The sequence below is a fragment of the Pezoporus flaviventris genome, unplaced genomic scaffold, assembly GCF_033815535.1.
Source record: "Pezoporus flaviventris isolate CSIRO_AGI_PZ_B2104156 unplaced genomic scaffold, CSIRO_AGI_Pfla_v1 ptg000066l, whole genome shotgun sequence".
NCBI classification, from domain to species: domain Eukaryota; kingdom Metazoa; phylum Chordata; class Aves; order Psittaciformes; family Psittacidae; genus Pezoporus; species Pezoporus flaviventris.
Window position 1 is genome coordinate 5325363 of NW_026892614.1, and position 26063 is coordinate 5351425.

Genomic DNA, 26063 nt, shown 5'->3' on the forward strand with positions numbered 1-26063 from the left:
CCAGATGGAGGTGCGCCACTTTGTATTAGGGCATAATGTTTGAGCCCAGATGTCTCTGCCAGCAACCACTATATTTTCTCTATACTACTCTTTTTCTAAATAGGCCTCTCACAATGAACAATATCAATTAAAGACATTGAGAAAGCCCCATTGAGAATGTATTAGGGAATAGTGAAGGCATAGTGCAACTCCTCACTACTATTTCAGAACTTCTCAAGAAGCTGGAGTGCAGCATGCATCTCCCATTTCTCATCCCTAGATTTTAGATCTGCCTCTTGTGGTCTGCTTTTTTACTGTAGTATCACCATTTCATAGACAATATACCTTGCTCTTGGTCCCATTTAATTACCATTCATATTGTCATTAATCGACATTGGATCTTAAGACTTCTGTCTTCTGAGAATTCACAAACTGTAGTTCTATCACGGGCAAGTGAATCATAAATTCATTCAATAAGAGACTGAAGGAAGTACAATAGCGGAGAAATGATACCTAAAAATTTACAAAGTGCCATGGATAATTAAAGTACTTAAGTTCTGTGTCCAGAACTCCTATTGGAAAGCCTACATCCTATGTGACTCAAACAAGACACAGTTTAGATTTCCAAGTGTATATGGGTGATTAATGGCCTTTGTGTAAAATCCTGTATGCTTGTATTGATTTGAAACCAGGATCTAGTCTTCTAAGTCAGTTAGGCTCTACCACGGTTTACTTGAGTGCTACCAGCTACCCATGATAACCCAATTCAGGGGATGTGATAGGGCATGCTATGGTCTGGCCTATGTGTGTGCTTTCTTTCCATGGAGGTAAGAAGAGCAGGAAAACGAGAGAAGGGCTAACTTACACGCTTGCCGTGCTATTCATTCAGGATCCAGTCAGGGCACATTCCTGGGCTGGAAAGTATTCCAATAAATAGCTTATATTTAAAACTTTTTCTCTTTTTCCTTTTAAAAAAAGTATTTGGTAAGCACACATACATATTGATTGATACAATGATCAGCAACTTAACGTAGGCTTAAGTAGTTCAAACACTTCCCAGTAGCAAAAAAACATAACCCCAAGATGAATTCTATAGGTGGAAACAGCGTTTCCTTTTCAGGAACTCCCCTTCTATTTTGGATGCTCTTTCATAGGACTGAGGATTTGCAATCAGGAGAGGCAAAACCAGAGGCCTAAACCTACCAGTAGAAATTCTTAACTGACATTAGCTTTAAATGTCCCGACCACATTTAAACTATATAAATTTCAATGACCTTTTCAATTTTGCTTCTGGGGCAGCAGCAGCTAGTGAGGCAGAACTTGGTAGTACAGTTCTTTGGGAGATGGGGATCCAAAATTCAATCCAAAGACACAGAAGTTTTACGTGTAATTTCTGCTAGTCCCTGACAAATCCTGTGAGGACCCCTTGGGTTAAGCTCATTGCTTATTCTGTGGGAACACAACCTCTCTTTCCTCCCTACAAGAACAATACAGCAGAACTCTGCTAGGAGCTTGCCATGGAATTTCCATTTCCCCACACAGGATTTTCCTGTACAGGACTAATCTGGACAGTTAATGGCTTAAATGAGCTTAAACGTCGGTTCAGAAGCATGGGTGGAATAGCAGACTACTGGAGGATATGAAATATTTCCTCAATGGAGGCATTTACCAAAGCCTCTGTAGGACTTCCACGAGTCCATGAAAGCCAAGTCTTCTGTAAATTTTCATGTTAATTTACATAGATGTTTTAAAAAAAGGAGTAATGGAATTTCAAAGCTCATATACATTAATTTTCCATCCAGCAGAATAACTTTGGCGATCTTCAGTGAAAACCACCTCTGCAAGCAGAGTGTGGCTGAACAAGAACTAGCATAATGGAAAGTTTAATTTCCAAAATATCATAAAGTTGCAGGAGTAGTGAAGGAAGTGAACATTACTTGCACTTATGGTACACTCATTTCTGCCTTTATTAATGTGAATCTGTGTTTTCCTTTTACACTGCTATTTGTATAAATGAAATTCACCATGACATTGAAAACTGGATTAAAATGTTCCTTTTGTTTCTGCTTTTGGGTCTTTTATAGATTAAACTATGTTTTAATGTTGCTATTATAAATGTTTATGATGGGTAATACTATACATGGGCCTAGTCCAACTCCCACTTAACTCGGTGGAAAGATTCCTTTGATGTTGATTGGAGATGGATTAGGCGATCAATATGTCTTGCTGTTTATATACATTAGTGTACAAAAGTGTTAATGCTTTATGAATTAGCAAAGATATTACCACCCGAATTCTCAGTGTACATGTATTACCCAAAACAAGTAGTTCCATGAGCAGTGGAATTAATGAAGCCTCTTTTTCCGTGATTCGTAGCTGAGGTGAATTTCCATGTGGATTCCATGGTTGCACTCATACTGCAGCCTTTCCTGCCAGGAGAGCAACGTCTGAGTCCCTCTCAACCTCCCTGGCTGCTTATTTTCATGAGATTCGTAGAAAATAAGTACAGATGAGTCTTCTAGCTCTCTGCTGAATTTAGCTAAAAGCAGCTAACGGATTTACTAGGGGCTGGCAGATAGGTGACACAGAAGCATACAAATACTGCAGTTACAAGCTACATTCCTGTGGAAACTGGACTGAAAGTAAAGGAATGCACACACTGGACTTTGTATCATCAGACTTCGATAATATCCTAAAGGAACAGTTAATAAGAAACCACAAACATAGATTTAAAAGGAGTAAGAAGTAATCTGAGTTTTAATAAGCAACACAGAAAGCTCAGTTATCCCCACAAGGACAGCGAGGCATTGCATAACCTCATGACTTCGCAGGGGAGGTTTCTTGTTCCAGTGAGACCTTGACGCTTCCTGGAACTTCCCACAGTACAGGCGGTATTTGAAATATTTATGATACTTCTACATGCATTTGGGAGCAGGTGGCTCCTCCAAGAATTAAGACTTGCTTTGTAAGCCAGAGCAGGTGAACAGACCTTGGCTTGGTTCCTTCCTCTGTACTTTGGTAAGCAAAATAAGGAATAATCTCTTTTCATTCCTGGGGAATGCACTCCTAAGAACCAGGGAAAAGTCCTTAAATGAGCCAGAGGAGAGAAACAAAGAATTATTAGTGTCACACATTGTGGTCCTTTTTCATTCTTCTTCATTCTTTCCATCTTCCAAGTCTGCATTTTCAAAAGATTGTTGCAACAGTAGTAGTAAGCATACTGGGTCACACTGACCATTGGAATTGACTTTGCTTCAGTTATTCTGTGAGGAATTTGATCCTTATAGTTTGGGTTTGGGTTTTGGGGTTTTGTTTTTGTTTTTGTTGTGGCTTTGGTTTTTGTTTTGTTTTTTGTTTGTTTTTAATTAATTGCATAATAATTAATAATTGAGAGCAGATTTTAACATTTCATAAGCATAAAAGCCCTAATTCCTACATATTTCCCTATTACAGGGCAGAGCAAATAATACTGAAATTGATGTATTTTAGGTGGAATCAGTACTTGCATTCAAAGTTAACATTGCATAGTTCTTTTCATTACAACTGCCTATAGCTTTGCCAATGTCAACAATCTGAAATGAAAAATTCTACATTTATCCTCTGCTCCAAGGAGATGTTATATTTTAACTTAAATTTAAAAGAAAAATGATGAATGAAAGGTGAAGAAGTATCTGTGCAAATGTTCAGTCATCTTCTCAAAAAACAGTGTTTTATAAAGCTGTTATAATACCATCTCTATATGATATTATTTTGAAAGACAGGAAGAACAGCCCTGAAATAGGACAGATGAATGTATCAATCTGAGAAAGATCCGGGCAGAATCATCAGAAATGTAAACCTGCAAGAACATCATTTGTGGATTGTCAGTAGAGTTTGTGGAAGGCTGACTGACAAAAGTCTCAGAAATTCTCATTTGTACTTTCTGACTGAACTCCTCAAGTGACTGGCATTAATTTTGTGCACATGACATTGAGTGACCTTTGTTTGGCTAGTTTGTGTGCTGAATTTATGCCATATTCCATATTAGGGTTTGAGATAGATGGTGGCTGAAGCAAAAGAGCCACATAGAAAGAAATGCTCTGTTTTACTTCTCTTTATCAAAGCAAGAACTTCTCTTTATCAAAGCAAGAAAAAGCTTTACTTTCCCAGGAACTTTTGTGCACTGTAGAACAAGATGGTTATAGTACATCAAATGAAAGTTATTTTAATAATGATATTTTATCATTTTGATACTTTATTGTTCTTTTCAGACCATTTTTATTTGAAATCGAGGGTATTTGACTACTTTATGATCTAATACTTCAGTTAACAGAGCATAGTTTACCTGTGGCATACATTATTCACTAAATTAATTGTTGTTCTCTAAAGGATGTTACAACTCATGATGCTCTTGGGAAGAATCCTTCTATATCCTATTGGCTGCTCAAGAAGATAATTTTTCAAAACTCTAAGTACATCAGCATTTTTCTTGCAAATCTTTTTCTGGACATAAAATGCAACATGTAGAATGTTATATGCTAAATGTGGTGGCTATTGTTCATCTACTAAAATGTTATTTTCTGAAATAACTGCTGTATTTTTCTGTGTATCCATCCTGCTGCAAACTTCCTCTCAAATTATTTTGTTGTGTTGTTTTCACAAGATGAACAGCTAAACAGTTTGAAATCAATACTACATGCTCTGCAATGTAGGTGGTATCCAAAAATATCTTCCAAATTTAGCTATATAGCACCTGTTTCACAAGCTCTTAGCACCTGCTCTCCTTATGGGGGTATTAGCATTTACTTCAGTATGGATAACATCCGGTCTTGTATTTGTTGATGGTCCCACACAACATCAACAGCTATACTACTAGAAAAAGCAAACAGGCACATACTTCCTTCATCAAAACAGATGAGCAAGATATACTGGACCACAATTTTTTTTGTCTTAATGATGTGGCTATTTCTATTAGACTTAAGAGTTGTCTACTATGGGTAAAGTGAGGAGGGTGCAATACTTCCCTTTGTGTTTCTATTAAAAACAACAGGAGACAGATAAAGGGTTTGATGAGTACGGCTTTCACAGATGCATTATGCAATCCTCAGCAATTTTTTTCCATACCCTAGCATGCAGCTGACTTGGGAAAAAGTAGGAGATGGCCAGGGAATTTGTACACAATCTGCCACTGTGGAGGTCACTGAAGCTCTGGTCTGCATTGTGGACTCCTTAATTTGCTATTGCTTGGTCAGGCTGTGAAAGATCTATTCCTAGCCACTGAGTAGCAGCATTTGATGCTTAGCGATTAACTGTGTTAATAGAAAATTGCAACACTTACCAGGGCAGAGGCCTGCACGCATGAATGTTTGTGCGCAGCTATTGGGAGTACTTATGCGACCAGAAGAGTTTATGTGGAAATTATCAGTTAAATGTCAATCTTCTGCATATGAAATGCTCACAAAGCAGTGGTGGCCCCAGATTAAGCCTTCTGATTTTTTTATTATAGTATTTCACAATAAATGTATATTATGTCACTAGGAAAACCCTGATTTATGTGATCTCTGAGGTTTAAGTTTGGGGATTATTTTAGTTTATCAGAGCAGAATAGAAATTTTTAGCATAATTGAGAAACAGGGACAGAAATTTAAGCTTTTCTGGTACGTACTGGATCACCATTGAAGAGACTGTCGTGTCATGGCTATTTAAAAGTAAAACTGCACTAATAATTACCAGAGATCCTGCAACCATTTACCATTGTTTCAATTATAAACGAAGATAAACTATTAAACATTTTAAAGCAGTTTACAAAAGAGGTCAGGTTCATAATATCTTGATTAATCAAGAAACTGAGGAAGAGCAAGCAACTGATGAAAATTAAAAAACACAATGGTTTTCTCAGTGTTACCAGGTAGGTGACACAAGTAGTGCATGCTCCCGCCGTGATACAAGAGGGTCAAAGAGGCAGATACATGTGTTGATCTAGCTTTACAGCCCAGTGCAATGTTAAAAGCTGCACAGTGTATCCTCAGCCTATGGAGGAAAGAAGCACGAGGTGCACTACCTCTTTTTTCCTCTCTCATCTCAGTATGAAAACCTCGAAAAAGTGCTCTGTACTTGCATTTTAAAACCATAGTCTAGTTACTAGCATATGGTCTGAGTTGGAAATGCTTTGCTGAAGCTAATATTAGCTTCTCGGGTAAAGTTAGTTCACATTCCCCCCCCCCCCCTTTTACATCTTAAAAAAAAACCAAATTCTTAATGTTGAATGTACAAACATTATAGATATTAAAATTCCTGTATGCTTGAACTGGTAGGTTGGTTTTTTTCCACTATTATGAATCTTAGTTTGGAAAACATTGACTATGTTCAATAGATCCTAATTTGTTCTAGGTTCTTATTGCCTTAGCAGTTGAACTTTAGCTCTGATTCAGAAAAAGAAATGAGGAGTGCAAAGGCAACTGTTTACAAGTCTTTGCCAGGCAAAACTAGATAGAAGTTTTATCAGAGTAAAAAATTCAGGAGCTGACCCTCTGAGTAGATTTTATTTTCAAAGCAGGTTCCCAGAAGCCACACAGAGGAGGGAAACAAAGCTAAAATTGGGACAAGGTCAACTGGACATAGAAGTGACTGTAACAAACCTCAAATAGATCTGTTATTTTTGTTTCAACTACAGTTCACAGAATTCTTATTAAGAATCTAATCTAGATGTTTACACAGGAATCAGAAAGAGGAACTTTTTAATGACTACCCAGTGGGAAGGTTATATCTGTAACTGGTGTTAACTTCATACGTGATGCTAACACATACTAATATCGGTTTCAATATTCAAAGACTGAGAAGTCTCCCTCTACCAAGGGTATAATATATTAGAAAGTAAAAGACCTGGAGAAATCTTTTGAACATATAATTATTCATTGCTTGGAAATATATATGTATATTATATACACATACAAACACAGAAAAATACATGTATTTTGCCAGACTAAGGCACACTTCCATTGCAAGGGTTTTAGGATCAATATGAGTAGAAGGATCAGGTCTTACTTGAACATGATACAAGTGCAGACAGTGCATATTCTCCAAGCAGAAATTAATTATTTCAAATCAATTGATAGAGCTAGTTCATCTCAATTAAAAATGAAGACACTCTTTTTACTTCAAAAACTCCTCTTCTAAAGGAAAATTATTGGATCATATGTGGAGTAAATGCTTTCATACCCACGGTGTCCTCATGTTGGAGACCTCATTCTCAGAAACATTAGGTGTCAGATGACATTACTTGCGGAGGTAGTCAACTTAGAATTTCCTCTGTTGCTAAGAATAGAAATTACTGTTATAGGTTTCATAGAGAAGGTGTCTGCAAATCAGAATTAATATTCTGCCCAATCTAAAATAGCTCAAATTTATTTTGTCTCTTTCATGGCATGTTACTTTAACTTGAGAAATGCCTGACTTGTTCTATATTTAGGAATTTTAGATCTGGGAAGATTGAATTTAGATAATTTCTAGATTTTGCTGCTTGTATGAATATACAAAGAATATTCTGTCATTCTGACTTTCAGTTTTGCTATGATTTTATAGTCCATTTTTCATTGGTGTAACATGCAGATGTTATTAGGTTTTAATGCATTTAAGTAAACATTAAGCAAATATATAAAATATGTAAACAGGATATTGGGAAGATAGATAGGTATATTCTGTATACTTGTATTGAAAGCTGTTGTCCATTCTTCTGAAAGACGACACTTGAGAATTCATGTGACATGGAAAATACAGAGGTTTTAAATAGTGATGCAGCTAAAATGCAAAACTCAGCCAAGGGCGGCAATATCCCTTTCAGACTGCTTTTAATAGTCACAAACTGCCAAATCCTTTAACAACAGAATTAAGTCTAACTGACAGCTGAAGAAAAGTGCACCTGATATTTTGAGATAAACACATATAATTTTCACTGTCATAAAGAGGCAGGCAAAATCTAACCTTCAGCCTGGATTCAGAATATCATAGTACAAAGGGAAATAAAGTTTCTTTTCATTCTATCTCTGCCATTATCATGCTGGCTAAGCCAGCAGCTGGCTCAAAGTCTTTCTTAAAAATGGGAGCAAAAAGGCAATTTAATAGCATCCTAATTGCAAAAATGCCACAAAGTCTTCATACTTTTTAAACAGTCCTAACAACCCTGGAAAGATAGGCCACACATAAAGTATCTCAAAGGGACTACTCTTATTCTTAAAATCATGAATCTTTTAAATTTGTTAAGAAATTATAATCCCTAATGTATAATTAGTGAAAGATCTTGATCCTTGTCGCTTAAAATCTCAGTAGTGCCCAAAAGAGGGGAAGAAGAGTATGGCTATTCTTTTCCATTTTACAAAGGGTAAATAAACTTAGGTGCAAGAAGATGGAGAGTCCTGCCTAAGGCTGGGCAGGGAACCCTTGGCCAAGGCCTGAACTCTTAAAACCTATCTGAGTACTTTAACCTCACAGCTGTAATTTTAGTTTCACTGAAAAAAAATATTTAATTACCAGTTCAATGTAATGACAACTGACTGAAGGATAATCTTCAGGCAATTTGAGAAGAGAGGATTTTTCTGCTGTCCACCTTAAAAGGGCATGGGTAAATTAAACAATTAGAACTGGTTACAAAGGTAAGCTAAAAGCTAAACATAATAAGACACTGTTTTCAGCATTTCAAAAGAACTAAATGCAACACATCAGCAGCTTCAAAATCCTTTTGAACAAGTGCACTCAGAAACAACTAACTAGCAAACAAAGCTATTAGGAAGATGACAGTGTGGTCAGTGAACTTTTGGCATGTCAACTCTATAAAATGTAGGCTTCTAGAAATATTCCTCACATCTGTGTAAGTAGTAAAGAGGCAAATTTAGCAACAGATGCTGTGGATATGGTATAATGATCTGTTTCTTTTTAAAAGGCTTTATCTCTTTAAGAAGAAAATAATATTTCTTATATATTGTTGAAAGGATTTAATTTTCCTTAAATTTTATAGGATCAAGAATAATAAAGTGATCAGAATCTCAGAGACCAATGAGATAATTTTATCACATTACTTTGTAGTTAGGCAAACTTTTATTCTTTTCAAATAATACAGAAAATGCTTAAACAACATCCCATATCATGGGATAGGTATATATGATATATCCTATCATGTATCATAATTTCTGGGTAATGAAGATGATTCTATTTAGATAGATAATCACAGTCTAATCATGTGGGTCAAGTATCACATGAAAATGAATGTCCTTTGAAAATAAAGTCTTTTTTTTTATTTTCTTTAGTTATTGATTTTGTGTAAGAGTGCATAAGAAAGTTTATAGGAGAAAAACTACCTCAACCTCAGTAATAACAAAAGCTATAAGAAATAGGTAGGTAATTGTGTCTTACTATCTTTGGGAAATGTCAGAGCAGAATCAGCATAGATTCAGCGAGCATTCTGTTGGGCTATTTCCTTTCTCCTCTCTTTCCAAAGGGCTACTTTATACCTTCAGTAAGAAATATTCGTAGTGAATATAGGACTGTAAAAATGATGGTTGAGAATATAAATTATTAAAAAGGATAAGACATCAAGGTGGATTGTTCATTCCAATATGATAAAAATAGCTGTGCCCGCAAAATCTGTTATATATTGCACTAACAAAGTTGATTTTCTACATTTTGATTCAGGAAAGTGATTAAGCACATAATTAAAGTTAACATTCCAGAACAGGAGGTCTTTAAGGATTAATATGGGCCTGTGGAAATGGGACACAGGATATTCTGAAGGATGCTAGGCAGAAGCTATTAACTCATCTCTGTCATTCTCTTTTGTATCATCAGAAGCACTAGAGGAGTCACAACAGTAAAGGCAAAACAAGAACTGCAGCTATGACTGCTTTCAGCTCTTGACAGGTACTATACTGCCGTTTTGATTTTGCTCTTTAATAGTTCTGAATCTGCACAGAATTCAGAACAGTACTGACTGTACTATCTGAACATATTCATAGTTTAATAAATTTTGATGTAAGTTTGAATTGTTCTAGCAATTCTATTTTAGTGTGCTTTTCTTTATAATTGCATAGAGTTACATACTCATCTGAATTCTGGACAACAGTTTTAGATGTTTCATGGATTCCTAAAATAGGAAACATATTGTGTACACTTATATCATTAGAACATATTGTTTCATTAAGAATGGATCTGTTGCACAATTTTCAGGACAATTAATACAATAGAAGCCCTTGTTAACTTTTCTCAAGTTTTTATTTTTCCCACTTGATTTCCTATTTCTAAATTTAGATAGCCTTTTTTATGATGTCATGGTTCTTGTAAAACATTCATAGTGTTAAAACAGGCTGATATGAAATATAAAAAAATACAATGCTGACATAAAATAAAAATGTAGCAGTAAATGATGGGAAAAAGGGGAGGCAAAGGAATTAAGATTAGAGAGTAAACCAAAGTTGATAAAATAAAAAAGGACAATGCTTTTCCTCACTGGCATCTGTGAATGTAACCTAAAATAAGCTCAGCAGTCACTCTGCCGGAGAGAAACGTTTAATTCATGATGAGAAACGTAACTTTTTCTCTTCTTTTTACATATATTTGCAACAGACAACAGTGCCCTCCCCAGATTATCCACAATGAGAATGTATTCCATGCCTTTTTAAAGTCACTTATGGGTCACAAATAATTTGCACAAGGATCATTGTTAGATATTTAAACTATGAGCTGGTTTGCTTAGTTGAGTAAGCATGATAAATGACACATTATTCTTGCTACCCAATTGGACAAGCATGTAAGCAGTTTTTAATAAATAATGGATAGTATAAAATATACTTCTGTGAGCTCATGCCTGCATTTTTAAAGTTTAGCAAACATGAATGTCAGTAAATTTCAACTGCCAAATATGTATGTGCTGGGTCTTTTTTCTTTTTCTTTTAATAGGTGTGCTGGAATATTTGCAGAATTTTTGCAACAATATCCTGCCAAGCTTTCATTTGCTACATCATGTATTTTTGTATGATCACTGTATTAGGCACAAGCTCAGTCATTTGTGGTGAAAAAAAAGCAATGATAGAACTAAAAAGAAAATCAGAACACACAGAAGATATGAAAAACTTCACAGATATTTTTATACTTGTAAAGAACAGAAAGCAAAAGAAATTGTTCAGATTGATACTGTATTTTGCTATATCTGGAAATAAATTAAGGATACAGAAATTCAGCAAAAGTAAAAAGTTGCTACAGCCTTTGAATCACCAAAAATCTGAACTGTGTAATTAATGTAAAATATGTACGCATTTCTTTGGTATGTAAGGACTGAAATGAATGAAAAATGTGAAAGAAAATCTGTGGCAAAAGTTCTCTATTTTTCCTTTGGAAAACTGTAATGTATAGAAGAGAGAGTTTTTTATAATTTCTATTTTAGAGAAAAAATATTTATCCTCTACTGTGAAACTGTTGAAAAGTAGAGAGAAAAATGTGTAAAGACTAGGAAACCTAGGGATTCCTAATCATCATTCAGAGCCCCTAAATTTGACACCAGCTTTGAGTCTCTGGTACTCCTATTTCATGGCTGGATTAAGCTGATCTAAAACTGCTGCCCTGGAAAGGAGTCATCCTACCTCTTCCCTCACCATTCCATCCCAAACTGCTTATTCCTGCCCTCTCCCTTGCATCAGCTATAGTGACTTGGGCAGGCATGGGAAGATCACGTCAATCCACTGATGTTGCTTAAAATTAGTAATGTTTTTCCAGAGTTAACTTTAAATTGATTTAGTTTGGTAATAGAAAAGCATCAGCAGAAATGTTGTGAAAGCTGGACCATGTGTTTTGGCATTAGGCTGGTTTTAGATCAGCTTAAATTGATCATGAAACTGAAATTCATCAAGATGCCTGAAAGAGATGGTATGAACAGACAACCTTTGGTTTCCCCACTTTAAGAAAAACTGCCAACTCTGACTTCGGCTTTATTCACTTTTCTTGCCTAGTAATGTTTAAAGTCAAGGAATACATAGAATATTTTTGCATTGCAGTTTCTGCTACATCTGTTGAACATAAGCTCTAGTCATATTTACCTCTTACTTCCTCTGCTACAGTCCCTGTTTTCAATCACTCATTTTACTATGGTGCTGCACTTTATATCATTGGTAGGTATTACTGTCAAGACATATAGTGATATATATGTATTCCTATTTATATCAGAAATCATAATTCAGCACTTAATAGAAAGAAGAGATTCCACTTATGGCCCCAAAAAAACCTCTTAAAACCTCCTCATATTCAGGCTCAGAGGTAATTCTCCATCCTCACCCAGCATGTTTTCCCAACAAGCAATATAGTTTTCCTCAACATCACATAGGCCTGTCATATAACTCAAGTATCTCAAAATCTGTGCAGTAGTGCTGTGCTTAAATCCTGTAGATTTTTCCATTATAGTGTCTCTACAATATGCCATTTCTTTGTAACTTGCAAGATACCTACCATACCTCAAAACTTTGTTTTTTCCCTCTAAGCTTTACAAAAGGAATCAGATAAATTAAAAATTCTGCTGCAAAAACTGTTTCTTGTTCCGACTGTTCCTTGTTCCTGTTTTAGGCTTATCCCCTCCTTAACACATGGCCTCTGTGTTCTTCAACCCCTACAGCGCATTGTCCTGCTCTTCCCACACAGACTTCCTCCCACATTGTTTCTCCCCACTCATCTCTTCAGATCAGGTTTAAGATCTTGCTTCTGCTTCCTGTCACATTAAGATGCTAGTATCTATCATCCACCCGTTAACATTTTGGAATATGCCTTTTTGAGTCAGCTTCTCGCACAGTGTTAGGTTTTGAAAGTCTTCCCTGTGAACTTACACAGTTTACCATGTCATCCTCCTGTAAACGCTCCTTAAAATTCTCCTGTGCAAAATTTTCTACGAATCCCCTGAAAGCAGATAGATTCTCTCAACTGCTGTCAGTCCATCATGTTGATGAAAATGTCTTTCCTGTTTCTTACATGCATCCTGTATCTTCATTAACCTAATTTTAGCAGATCAAAAAGATGCAGAGCCTAGAAAGCAGACAAGCTGGATCTACTGCCTCATGTTTATTATTCACAAGGTTAGACCTGATTAGGCTTTCTGGCATCAGAACCTGCTCAGAGATGCCTCCAGGCTTCATTCAGACCTTTCATGTCGGGCAGGCCAGGTATGGCCTATGACAGAAAGCTTGGTGACAAAGTGGTCAACACTTAGGATATTATATATTGAAGGGAAGGACAGAGGAATGATTTAACAGATGTACTTGTGCCTGCAGAAAATTATGGGCATGTTGATAATCTGTGCCAGGACTCTTGAGCTGTTGGCTAACATCCTTGCCAAAAGTCATGGAGCTCAGATTTACACAGAGTATATTTGTCATTGGGGTTGGTATTCATCAAATGTAACCTCAGTATCTTGTATTACTAGATGTCTTGATGTGAGTTGTTTTAATTTTTTCCAGAGATAACTCTGGAATTATCTTTAAAGCACTCAACATTCAACCCTCCCTCTCCTGCTTTGCCTTCACTCAACTCCCAGCTCTCTGTGTTGAGTGTGATTGGTGACCTTTCTAAAGAAAGGCACCATGACTAAAACTTGCCTCCCTGGCAACATCCATGCTGTTAGGGCTTGGAGGTAATGGATTTTTTTTTGCCATCTAAAATATCATAAAAGTTTTGTCTTCATAGAAGATCACTGCTATAACGTGATGTCTGCAGCGTAAGGGGGTGGCCTCTGAGAGCCTCTGGCATATGGGTTTTATGTATTAGGGTCTGTAAAGGAGATACCACTTCCAAAGATTTACAGTGTGCCAGGACTGTGTGCCAGATGGTAAAACCCATATGAGTTGCAGAGTCCTTAGAGATATTTTTTTTTTAGTTTGTTTTTGTTTATCATAGAGAATACGCTTCTGGGTTTTAAAGTTTCAGCATGTTCTGCCTACTGCGTCATGGAGGAAAATATTAACTCCATGCTGAATCCAGGCCACTGGGAGTTATAAAAACAGTGTTTAAAAAAGGAGGTAGGCAGGCCATTTCCAGGGACAGAAAAAAATAGCTCTTTTAAAATACATTCTTGCTATTTTGATGCTAAAATGAATAGGTTGTTATTCTATGAAGCAATTTATTCAAAAGATAAAGCAGAGTTCTTTGAAACAAGTATATTTAAACACTGCTTATCCTGCTCACCTGGAAATGCAATATTGTTCTTTCTGTAAAGAATTACAGCAATTGGGTTTGAGCGTATGTTCAAATCATATCAGAGAGGGGCTTCCCCAGTCTCAAGGACAAATAATTGATATAATTTAATAAGCAATTGCAATTTGAGGCCACAGGCCAGGGAAACCAATGCAGTTCACGGGACTTGTGAGATCTGCATGGGAGATCCCTCATGGGAGAAAGGCACACTGCATGCTGCCTCTAGGACAGCGATAAACCCAAGGCAGATAGTATAATGGATCTGCAGCAATAAAAAGGATCCACCATCAAGTTATTTAACTGGATTGTTCATCTTCTTCGAAGCCTGACAATTACTATGCTTGTGAAAACTCATCTAAAAGCACAATTTCTGTGTAGGGGAGAAGACGGGGGATGCATGGGAGTCCTGAGGAGAGACAGGACTGGAGGGACCCTGAGGGCAGTGAGGCCTGTGAGGGTCCAGCCCTGCCTCAGGCCGCTGGCGGGCCCCGGGCAGGGTTAGTTACCGTGCACATTGCTCGCATCCCCTGCAAACTGGGAGCTCGCCGCCCTCCACCGCCATCGCGGTGGGGTTCCAGCACCTCGTCCCCCTCCGCCGCTCACTGAGGTAACCTCGGCTCCGCGGCGGGGCGCCGCCAGGTGGCGCCCGCTCGCCCGCTCCGCCGGCCGCCGGCCTCCGCCAGCGCCCGTGGCACGCGGCGCCCGGGGGCGCGCGGGCGCTGTCACCGTGGCAACCGGCCGTGAGGGGCGGGCTGAGCCGCCACCATGTTTTCCTGTTTATTGTACCTCAAATAGCTGACCTTGGGAGAGACGCGGCGCACGGCCCGCCTCGGTGTTATCAGCGGTTTGCTTTGCCTGCCTGGGAGGCCGAGAGCCGCGGGCAGAGGGCTCTGCCAAGTTCAGGATTTTTCCATCGGCTACGCTGGTTTATTTCTAGTCTCTTTTTTTGTAGCGGTCTCTTGATGCACGGGGTAGGCCCTGGTTTAAACATTTATATGCGCAGGGATCCCGTAGGGAGTGCAGCGCCGCAGGGGTGATCAGAGCTGGCTCCTAACTACACCCAGAATGCCCCAAGTTTATATGAAAATGAAGTAATCTTAGATTCATCATGAGTATCCGTATTAAAATCCCCACTTTATGCCTTGAATCTGACTGAGTCACTTCAACTGTGCTGCAGCTACCATTGACACAGGCTATGGATGCGATCCAGGAAAACAAGATATTTTGAGACTGGTGAAGGGCATCTCAAGTTTGTGTTGGTCTCTGGTAAAATTACTCATTTTTATTGAAACTCACAATTCCTGGCTCGACCACACTGTGATAAACAGGGGTAAAATGTGCCTTGCTTGAGTATTAATAGTAGGCTGCATACAGCTTTGTGCGAGTGAGAGATCAGTGCTGCTTGTGGAGGCATCCAAGTCTAATCCCTGCCGTAGACCGAATTGACAGCGCAGCTACGTGGCATACATGGCAGATGAACTACATGGATGTTTTACATTTATATTAATAAATTCAAAGTGTAATTTGGTAGCGGGGATTCTGTTGTAAAGGCTGAGGTTTCTAGTGTGCCGTTGGTTAGAAGTGGCTGCAACTTGGCAGAAATCTTCACTCCTTTACTTCCACAATCTGGGAAATAACGTCCAGTTTACTTGCTTTTTAAAAAAGCTAATGAAAATGTTCTGCTTTACTCTTAATGTTCTTTAATCTTGATCCTTGAAGGTGTTCTGGGCACAGCCTACCACAAAGACTAATACACTAAACAGCGAAACCCCTGTGAATGGCACCAGTAAACCACACCATGGGCCAGTTTCCTTAATCATCTTCATTTTCTTTGCCTTCAAATCCACTGCAAAACATGGAAGCTTTTAGTCACTATCTCAGCCACTTCAGGGATTTTTAATTTTTTTCCCCTAATCTAGCTAACACAGTCTTGGTTTTGGGCAGCTGGGCCTAAGACAGTTCAATGCACATGGGCATGTATGCTCAGAATGCAGTGACCACCCTCATTCTACTTTTTGAAGAAGTAATTATCTCACCTCAGATATTCGGAGCCAGTTTGCTGACTTAAATATGCCATTTTGCATGCTTCAGTGAGTTTTTTTTTCTTCCATTTTTTTCTGTTTCTTTTCTCTGAAAACAAAGATTTTATCAGCCAAAACCAGCTATTCCACAAAAAGCAACTGCTGTGGAAAGCACCTAGGCAACTCTTCAGATACTACTTAAGAAAGTACCTCAGAGCTCTGAAAGCACGACATGGAAGAAGAGCTCCACACCTGCTTATTACAGTTTATCTGCATTCATCTTGAAATAAAAGAGATGTTTAAAAGTGGTTGGGAGTCTACAAACCATCCTTGGCAGAGGTGGAAAAGGGGAATGTGATACTGGCAAAATAAAGATACTAAAGTTAAGAAAATATAGAGCGAAAGCTCTGTAGGGGGGCACTGCCAGATTTGTGGGTCCAGGAGAAATTGCTAGCCGTGCGCTTAACACTTTTTTGCAGGACCTCCTAAAGTCAGCGTAAAGATTTGTATGAATGTGGTAGGGCAAATACAGGATCTTATCACAGAACAAATTTCAGTTGTACTTAAAATGAAGTAAATGGGGAAAATACTATTCTGGCATGATAGTGTATTTCGAAATGCAGAGAGAAAAAATTCCCAAAGAAGTCAGGGGTAGTAGTTCAGAAATTTACTTCTGAACAACAAAAATTTCACAGGCCAAAGTGTAATGTGTCGAGAAGCTCCCAGTCAGACCCAGACTTGCAGCTGCTGATCTAAAACGTTAAGCCAATTTTTAATACAGCTCTGCAAGGCAGTTAGTATGCGGGACAGACATATATGTGAATGATTCATCACACAGAAGCCCTTTACAACTGAGCAAGCAGATGCATCCTATATTTCCAGAAGAGAACAGATCCATAAACAGAGAATCAAAGCAAGTTTATAGAGAGTAGACCTTAGCAAACAAATCATGTTGAGCTTTTTTTGGTAGAAAAAACCTTGGAGCTGTTTTTCCAAAGTTTGTGCAGCTGATAGTTTAGTTGTGTAGAAAGAGGTTTTGGCTTTCCATGTAAGGTAAATATTTTTGAGGATCAAAGAGGTGGGAGATGGGGGTGGTTAAGAGGTAGCTCCTCAGCTCTGAATGCCCTATTATCCAGACAGATATTGTGTCCATATTTGCGTCTAATGCACGACTAATACCCTACCAGTGAACAAAAATATATATGGAGACATGTTTTGAATAAGATGAATAAAACACATCCAGAAACCAAACCTTAGAAGTTCTTGGTTTTATGGTCTGCTTTCTTCTCTAGACTTGAAGAGGTATGATGTCTAGCCTTATGTCTTGCCACACCTTTCTCCACTGACAGAAATGCTTTGAGCATTTGTAGGGATTCAGGTTAACCACCAGCTGAAGGTTAAAAAATTCTCCATTCATGTGGTAGTAAGACCTCAGTCTGAGCATTCTCCTTAACCTAGCTGCTGCACCTGGAGATTTGTCTTAAAAGCAGGTAGAAGGATCTGTTGGACAGTGTTTTAGCTGTCTTCTGTTTTGAGAAGACAATTTGGGGATCAATGCAGAATGGTAGAAACATGCATAAAACACAGATCTCTCAAGCAACAAGCAAGAGCAAGGGCCTAAGCCTGAATACAACTCACAAGGTGAGGGGTAGAGGCCCCCATAGTGGTCTCTCACAGCTCTTTCCCAAGTCTGACCCAAAAGTGACACCGCTGCACCATATTGGAGCTGTCCTTGAGTACAGGCAACCAACCCCCAGGAACAGGGCAGGGTAGAGGTTGCAGAATGTCTGACTGCATGCAATTAGGGCCCTGACAGACTTAATCCATTGTCTGTCCTTCCTGGACAGGACAAACACAGTAACTGCACTGAAATTTTTGCACTATTCCTCATTGTTTTCTTCATGCGTAGCAAAGAGAAGGAGGTGTAAGTTGTCACTGGCAGGAAGAAAGTGAAGAAAACATGTCACTCTTGTTATGCCTGCAAAGGCCTCAGTGACCACTCAGTTAATTGACCATCAGTTTGCAAGGACCATCTCAGCTTCCTGCCTGAACTAAATACCTCCTCTAGATTCCCATGCTTTTTTTGCTGACTTTCATAGGTCCTTGAGAGTTCCTGTTTCTTTTTTCTGTCCTTGCAGCAGCACCTTCTCAGCTTGCATTTGTTAGCCTCTGGTACAGATGTCTCTAAGCTTCATTCTGTGCTGCTGTGTGGTTATGGAGAGCCTCCTTTGAGATGATGCCACTCATGCTCTCCTTCAGTCTTCTTCTTTAGGATTCCTCCTGTTTAGAAGATCAGCCAATTACACAAGTGATGGCTAACCTGAGGGTCTGGTAGGAAGAGTTTTGGTGGGTTTTTTTAGGTCTTGTAATACTTCAGTGATAATTATATATTAACATGTGTTTTTAAAATGGTTTAAACTTTATATTCCATTTTTTTCACTAATACCTTACTCCATATCTTAATTTGTATTGGTACACTAGGTACAATTTCCATTTGATTTGGTCTTAAAAACATTTTCCTTTACCAAATAGAAGAGATGATTAAGAACATCTTAATTGTGACACTAATTCAGAAAAGCAGACAAATTAAGTATATGTCCTAAAAAGGAACCAAAATTGCTAATGGTACTTGAGTATAATTTTTGCCTATATGATTTTGTTACCTTTTTCTTAATTGTAAAAGATGATTTCTTTCTCTGCCAGGGGTTTGAGCCATGAAAGTATATGACCCATCAGATTAGGCTATGGGACAGTCTTTTAACACATTCATGGAAATTTTATTTCTCTTCTTTGCCTAAATTTAAGCATCATCACTAATTTGTCATGAGCAAGAAAAAAGGTCTAGTCTATTGACAAAGATGACAGTAATTAGTAGGTTCTACCTAATGTTAACATGTCAGTTGAATACGCTTCTGTGGTTTAATAACCTCCCAGTAGCCTAGCATTTTTTCAACTAGATATGTCAAAGGACTTATTCCCAGAACTGGAAGAATTCATATACTCCTAAAGCATAGAAGAGGAGGCACTGTAAGAGTGTCATAGGTTATGCAGAATTACTTTGAATAAGTAGGGTTTTGAAAGAACAGCCTCAGAAAATATGCTGCTTCCTAAGAATGCAGTTTGTAACTTTGATATTTGCTTTGAGTGGTAAAGTGACAGAAAATGAATGGGACTCAAATCCTTCACAGTGTCACAGGACACATAGCTGAGACAAAGGTTACATCTGGAATTTGCAGAGATGATTAATCAGTCATGTAGTTAGCTATAAGTGGTGCTTATCCCAGGTGTTCCAAACAGCAGAAACCTTTGTTGACTGGCTAGAATATCAAAAACTCATGGAGTGCTATTGGTTGGTTTTGGATTATCTGAAGAAATTGTTTGATAACAGCCCACAATTGTTTAGAGACAATTTCAGATACATTCACTAAAACATGTTAAGAACTGCTGCTTGTCTCCCAGGATGAAATGGATATACGCATACAGTGTGCATACATTTGAAAAGGTACTGGAGAAAATAAAGTAGAATTTTATTTGCAGATACAAACTCTGTATCGAATCTCACCATTCCAGTACCTTTAACTGAAGTCTTTCTGGACTTTATGATTTATTACAGATATGATTTATTTTGCACAGGAACTGCATGAACACAGTAGAGGAAATAGAATCTGTAACATAGGCCTCCCAGACATTCTGCATCCATCAGAAGGATGTGTGTAAAATTGCAAGGGATGAAACAATAAGGACAAAGGTGTTGTCAAGAAGGTATATTACTGGGAGCATGGCATAGCTGCTTTTAGAAAAAGGGGCATAATGAAGAAATATATTGACCAGCTGTCACCAGACGAAAAGGTTTAGGAAGAGAAAAGTGTGCTGAAATTAAAGCTGATGGCCATGCAGTTACTGGGGAGGAAAATGATTATGCTTTTTATTGGCCTGAAGGGGATGTAAATGAAAATGTTACAGTAGAATGTGAATCTTTTAATACAGAGGAAGAGCTGAGAATGAACAAATGCCAGTTCCCCTCCTAACATGCTACCGTCAGCCATAGGGCAAATACAGAATAAAACTTTTGTATAAACATGTAGTGGGAGCCATGTTAGGTGTATGTTACATGTGGTTCTATTATTCATGATTCCACTACAATGAATTAATAATGATTAATAAATATATGTAACATATATATTTATATATAAAACAAACTCCTAATTTATGAAGACTTTTAAGTATGTGCTGAAACAAAGCATATATTTAAATCCCACTGAAGTTAGACATGCTTGAATCCTTTCTTGATCTTTCTTAGGCAGTTCCTTTGCTTTCCTGGGCATCATGTCATTTCTTGAAACTGGCTTTCTGTAAAGGCAGCTTCCATTTTGCAACAGAGTCAATATGATATGTTTCAGAAAACTATTTTCTTGTGAAGGCTTTGTTATTGTTCTCATTTTCTTTCATCTAAAATAACTCATGCTGAAAATGCAGTCTGTGTATACTGGCAATTAAAAACAAATCAGGAAATCACTCTGCTGTATTGAATCACACATGCCTAGTTATGATTTAACATGCTGGGGAACCAAATCAGGAAACCAGATTCCACCCTCCCATGCTATTTTGTGACAGTGATAGCAATGATTTATTTTTTTAGACAGATTGATTAGAATACGTATTTAATGCCTTTAGTGCTTCAGCATTTATTTTTCCCTGTAAAGGACCAATTTAGCTGAAGTATCCAACACTGCTTTCATAAACACTAGGCTTCTTATTCAGAATATTTTTTTTTCCATAATTATACCATTAATGTATGCATCCAAAGATTCCTGTGGAGAAAAAAAAAATTGGGTTGCCGACCAGTAAATACATAGGGCTCCCATTTAAAACAATGTTCCAGGTAAGTTAAAATGAGAAATCTTGGAGAGCATCCAGGTTTGCTTTTTCAAATTAAAGAAGGGTGTCTTGTAATTGGGTTATGATTTCTCAGTAAAAAGCAGCAAGAGAAGACATTAAAAATAAAGAGAAAGCAAGAGAGAGAAAGTATGTGGTGACCTCAGACACCGGGTGAAACGCAGCACCCTGGGTGCAAATTCTGCCTTTGTTTTCACTGAAGCAACACTGCTGAAATAACTGCTGCTGGAATTAAACCTTGATTTTTCAAGATATTCAATAAATAAAAAATAATTGATGTCACAGTACCTCAAAGTGGAGGAAATGCCCAAAAGATGCTGACATGGGCCACTCAGACAAGCTTCTTGGTTGTTTGCCTCAAAACAAATTAATTCGCTTGTTTTTTACAGGTCTGTTCCAACTGCTGTTTCTCTCTCTAAGCAGTGAGAGAGTATTCAAAATGTTTTCTATGAATAAGCACAGAGTGATGAGTCTGGGATCCAAAGATCTATTATACATGTAGGCAGTTGGTGAAGTCTGTTATGGAGAACTAATATTGAAAAGGATGATGATGGTTATTAATGCTAACCTCTAAGGGAATACTGAATCAGGCCTAAACGTAGATAGCAAGTTCATATGACTGCAATACAATATGGCAGTAGAGAAAGGACATTGCAATTTGATGCTGTACGCAGAGAAGCTGCATCAGAGGGGAAGAAGAGAGCTGCAGAAAAGTGCCAGTGCAAACAGTACCTGGAGTTCTGTTTTTAGATTGCTGGCCAGGATGCACTGCTAGATAGAGGACACCCAAAGAGTTGCAAAATACTTGGGAACTGTTTTAAGATAAGTCTGTAGTCTTGAGAACATGTTGTTTTGCTGAGAACAGATGAAGAGAAACGTAAGTTCATAGATTTAAATTCCAAAGATGTGTGAGGATATCAGGTAGCCTGTGGAGGGTCTCAATATGAGAATGAGAAGAAGAGCCTGGTCTCAGGGACATTCGGTGACTTTGTTGATCTTACATGCATTTTTCTCCAATTTTACACTGGCTGCTAGGAATGACCTGACTGCTGTGAAGTATCTGAGGACACTCATCCTTTGCGATACTTGCAATTAGCCTGGTTAGAATATTAGAAATATAGACTGTAGAGGATATGTCTGGAGACATAGATGAATTGTAACAGGCACCATCTGAGCCTGTCTCAGTGAGTGAAGCTGGCGAGGCAACTTGTAAACTGGTGCACCAGTGAAGACCCTCATTCTTTGGCCAGTGTCACACAAGACAGACAGGGCCAACTTGCTGTGCAGGCAGAGTAGGCAGTAGCCAGCGGTAGCAGAGCCAACAGCTTTGCCTATGCCAAAGGGCACGAGGGTTGTTTGTAAGAGGAGTGTGTGCTGCATAAACAACAAATTCCTGTCTCCTCCTCTGCTGTGTGGCTGAGAAGGGAGTGAGAGTTTGCCAACAGACAAGCAGCACTAATCCCTATTTCATACACACCTGAAAAAAGCTCCACTGTTCCATCTCAGTTTGACCCTCGTGTCCCAGGGTATGTCCAGATCTTCTCAGCCCCACCATCTGCTCCACTGTCCATGAGCTGCCTTTAGGTCCTTTCACTCTGCTGGTGCATTGAGCTGCCTTCGTCTTTTCCCACCACCAGCTTCCTTACAGCAACCTCCCCAACACATTTCAGTTCTCCCCCTATAGTAAGTTGCTCTAAGGGATTTTCAGAAGCAGTTGATTAGTTACGAGGTTAATTTTTATATGCCCTAAAAGGGTATGACAACTTATGATAGATAGGTTGGTATAGTAACTTTCACATGGTGAAAGTGACCCCCAGGCTAGGTCTGCATCAGCTAGCACAGCAGCTCAGGAGGAGCAAGTCTGTATACCAAAACAGTTGCAGTTCCTCATGTAGATGTTTTGTGCATTTTGAGGGTTTGTACTCAGCTAGATCTCTTCTGATACAGTCTGGAGGTTGAACACCTGTCAGCATTTGAAGTGTGACGGGTCTGCTTTAGGCCTGCATCTTCTGTTTTAGCTCTGTCTGGAAAGAAACCTGTTTGTGCATTCCGAGGCGACTCCACAATGTAACCCAAAGCACAGAAAGTGGGGCAATTTGAACTAAAACTCTGATTCGGATGCACAATCGGGCGTATATGATTTCCAAGTATTGTTATGAGCCACTTCTAGAAGATTTGGGGGTTTAAAAGTCTTCATAAGGAACAAATAAATTGTATCCATCAGTGTGCTTTCATCTACCATTGTATTAATTCTTCCAGAGAATTTTAATAGGATAGAAAGACGTTTACTATTACAGAAGCTTAATTGTTTAGTTCTTATAATTTTATATCAATGTGTGGTGCTTTGCAGCTCTCTTTTCAATTACTGTTCTCAGCTGTTTTTCTTTTCACTGAAATAAGAAAACCACAAACAGAGCCTACAAACATAATAATATTTACTGTGTAAAGCATCTCATTTCAGCCTATCAAGTGAATGGAGATTATGTTATGGTGGAATTTGGAAAGATCACTGCCAGATTTTTTGCCCACTGAATGTTTGTGCCAGTTGGAAGAGAGAACATATTGCTGAATAGATGGTGAGAAAAAATCTTCCCATTAAGGAGACTAGGATATCAGATACTATTTGGTGGTGGGCATTGATAAGAGTCACTGATAAAATAGAGGAATGGGACAGGGCCTATTGCTGGGAAATGTAATGTCTGCATGTCTTTTGGATGGGCTGAAACTGAGGAGGGAGAAGGGTCCTTGGAACTGTACTACAAGAAAAGACCAAAACTCTGAAGCAAGAACTTCTCTTGAATGTTAGATTCACGCATTCTAATCAGCTTGTTATTTTTTACTCTTTTCTTTGACTTCTAGAGATCATGTTCAGGTAAACAATGCTGCTTCTCAGAAAGCTGAGAGTTCCCAGACTATCCCTTTTCAACAGCTAGAGCTGGCAGTGCAGGGGCCTTCTGTGTGTGCAAAAAAACTTCAGATCTGTGGCTGTTGGGGCAGTGGGTTGCCAGTCTGGTGTAATGCAGCTGGGTACCCTCACGGCAGACCAGCTCAAAGGTATCTGGAGGAACAGTAACTTCAATATAAAGGAAGCTATAATTATGAACATGAGAATAATAGGAGAAATGTTGTTCTTTCCATGCAAGAGATGTTTTGCAGCACAACAAAGGAACATTGGCAGTGGGTTAAATCTGATGTGCATGAAAAAAAAAATAGCACACAATAGGCCAGAGAAAGAAACACGGTTAATCCAGTAACACCATCTTCCATGTGCATTTTACGTGGGGACTGTTAATTAATATTGATTTTTTTTTAGGACTGATAAAACCAATTTCTGAAAGAAATCTGAATCATTTGTACTTTCTCTCCAGAAGCAGGAATGTTCATCTGATAGGATATGATCTCTCTTTGCCATCTAGAATGCATGATGGAATCCTGTTTAGCTGTGTTTAAATGTATTAGTGAAAGTATAAAGACAACTAGAAAAATTATGAAGTGCCAAAATAAACAAATTAACTTTAATTAGAAAAAATTCTGAAGCAAGGCTTCAAGTGCAATTTAGGACATCACACAGAGAAAATAAGATACAAAAGACAGGCATGGAACTGTGGGAATGAAACTGTGAATCAGCAAGGTACAGAACTACAGTGCAAATATTTCAAACAGGAAGTGCTGCAGCAAAGTCCTGGTGAGCTAATTACTTTTTTACTTTCTGGATGAACATAATTTTAGGCCTGTTTTAATAGATTCACAAATAATCTGGGAATAGCATTAGCAGTTCAGAGCATCTTCCATTATTAAAGTTAGGAATCAGTAGCTGCATACTAAGCAAGTTTTGATATCTGAAAGGAATACCTCATGTATTTATAAAATTCTGGCTTGATTACAATGTAAGGTGGTATTTTTTTCTTGGACAAAATTTCAGACATGGAAGGTAAAATAGAGAAGCTTTCTTTGTTGAAGCCTAAGCCTTTGATTTTTGTGAGAGGTCTGTAAGTATGTAGAGTATCTCAGGTCAGAGAAGAGGCTGGAACAGAGATGAAATTCTGGATTGATTGGAGGGCATAATACATATGATAAAATATAACCACTTCCATGACATAGAGTTCAAATGGCCTTATATCACTGGTTGCTTGAAACAAGTAATAACGACAAACCAAGAAAGGAGCAGCAAGTGCAAACAAAATAAGATTTACCAAAACCAAAGCAAGGTCTCTCTAGGTTTTTTATTTCTCAGCCTATGATAAATATAGCAGGCTTCTGGTAATAATGCTTAAAAAATACTCTATTGTCATTCTGAGAAAAAAACAACTCCAAAAAAAACTTGGACTGTCTAAAGCAGTTTGAAATGAATCAGCTAGCATTCACATTTTGGATCAGTTCACAAAAATGTTGACAAGCTCTGAATTCTAGCAAGTTTCTGATTTGACGGATTTGGGTCTTTGCACTGAGTTTAGATGGGTTACAGACTGAAGCCTGTTTCTGTTTTTGTGGCCATCTGAATTGGTTGTTGCTATTGTCCTTGCAGCTCTCACATTTACATCGAGAAGGGTAAAAAATGCAAGGCTGTGAATTGAGGAAAAAACAGGCAAGCTAACTTTTCTAGGCTGCAAAGGGGGCAATAGCTTAAACATGAGCCTGGTGTAATAATTCAGGCATTAAGATTATTCAGTGAAAGAATAGTCAAAAAGAGATGTATATCTGTATGAAGGTTTTAATAGGACTTTTAATAATAACAAGAATACAATAATAACAATAACAACAACAACCGAATAACAACAGTTACACTGAACAGCTGCCTGGAAGGTGTAGGGCACTCACATGGCCCAGCTTTGGCAACTGGCCTGGATAAAAACACCTCTAAGATAAGGAAGAGTGATGATATGTATGGAGTACTCAAACCTGCTAGGATGTCTACTCCGATACGACCATCTGGGATTTACAGAGAGACTTTTGAAACATAGTCAGCCTGAAAAG

At 38.2% G+C, this 26063-nt stretch overlaps 1 long non-coding RNA gene across 1 annotated transcript; it reads left to right on the forward strand.

Moving 5' to 3' along the window:
• Window positions 1-1617: 1617 nt before the first annotated feature.
• On the forward strand, window positions 1618-26063 carry LOC133278673 (uncharacterized). Its single transcript, XR_009746635.1, has 3 exons — window positions 1618-2997; window positions 9796-9867; window positions 24403-26063. It is a non-coding gene; the product is annotated as an uncharacterized LOC133278673 (long non-coding RNA).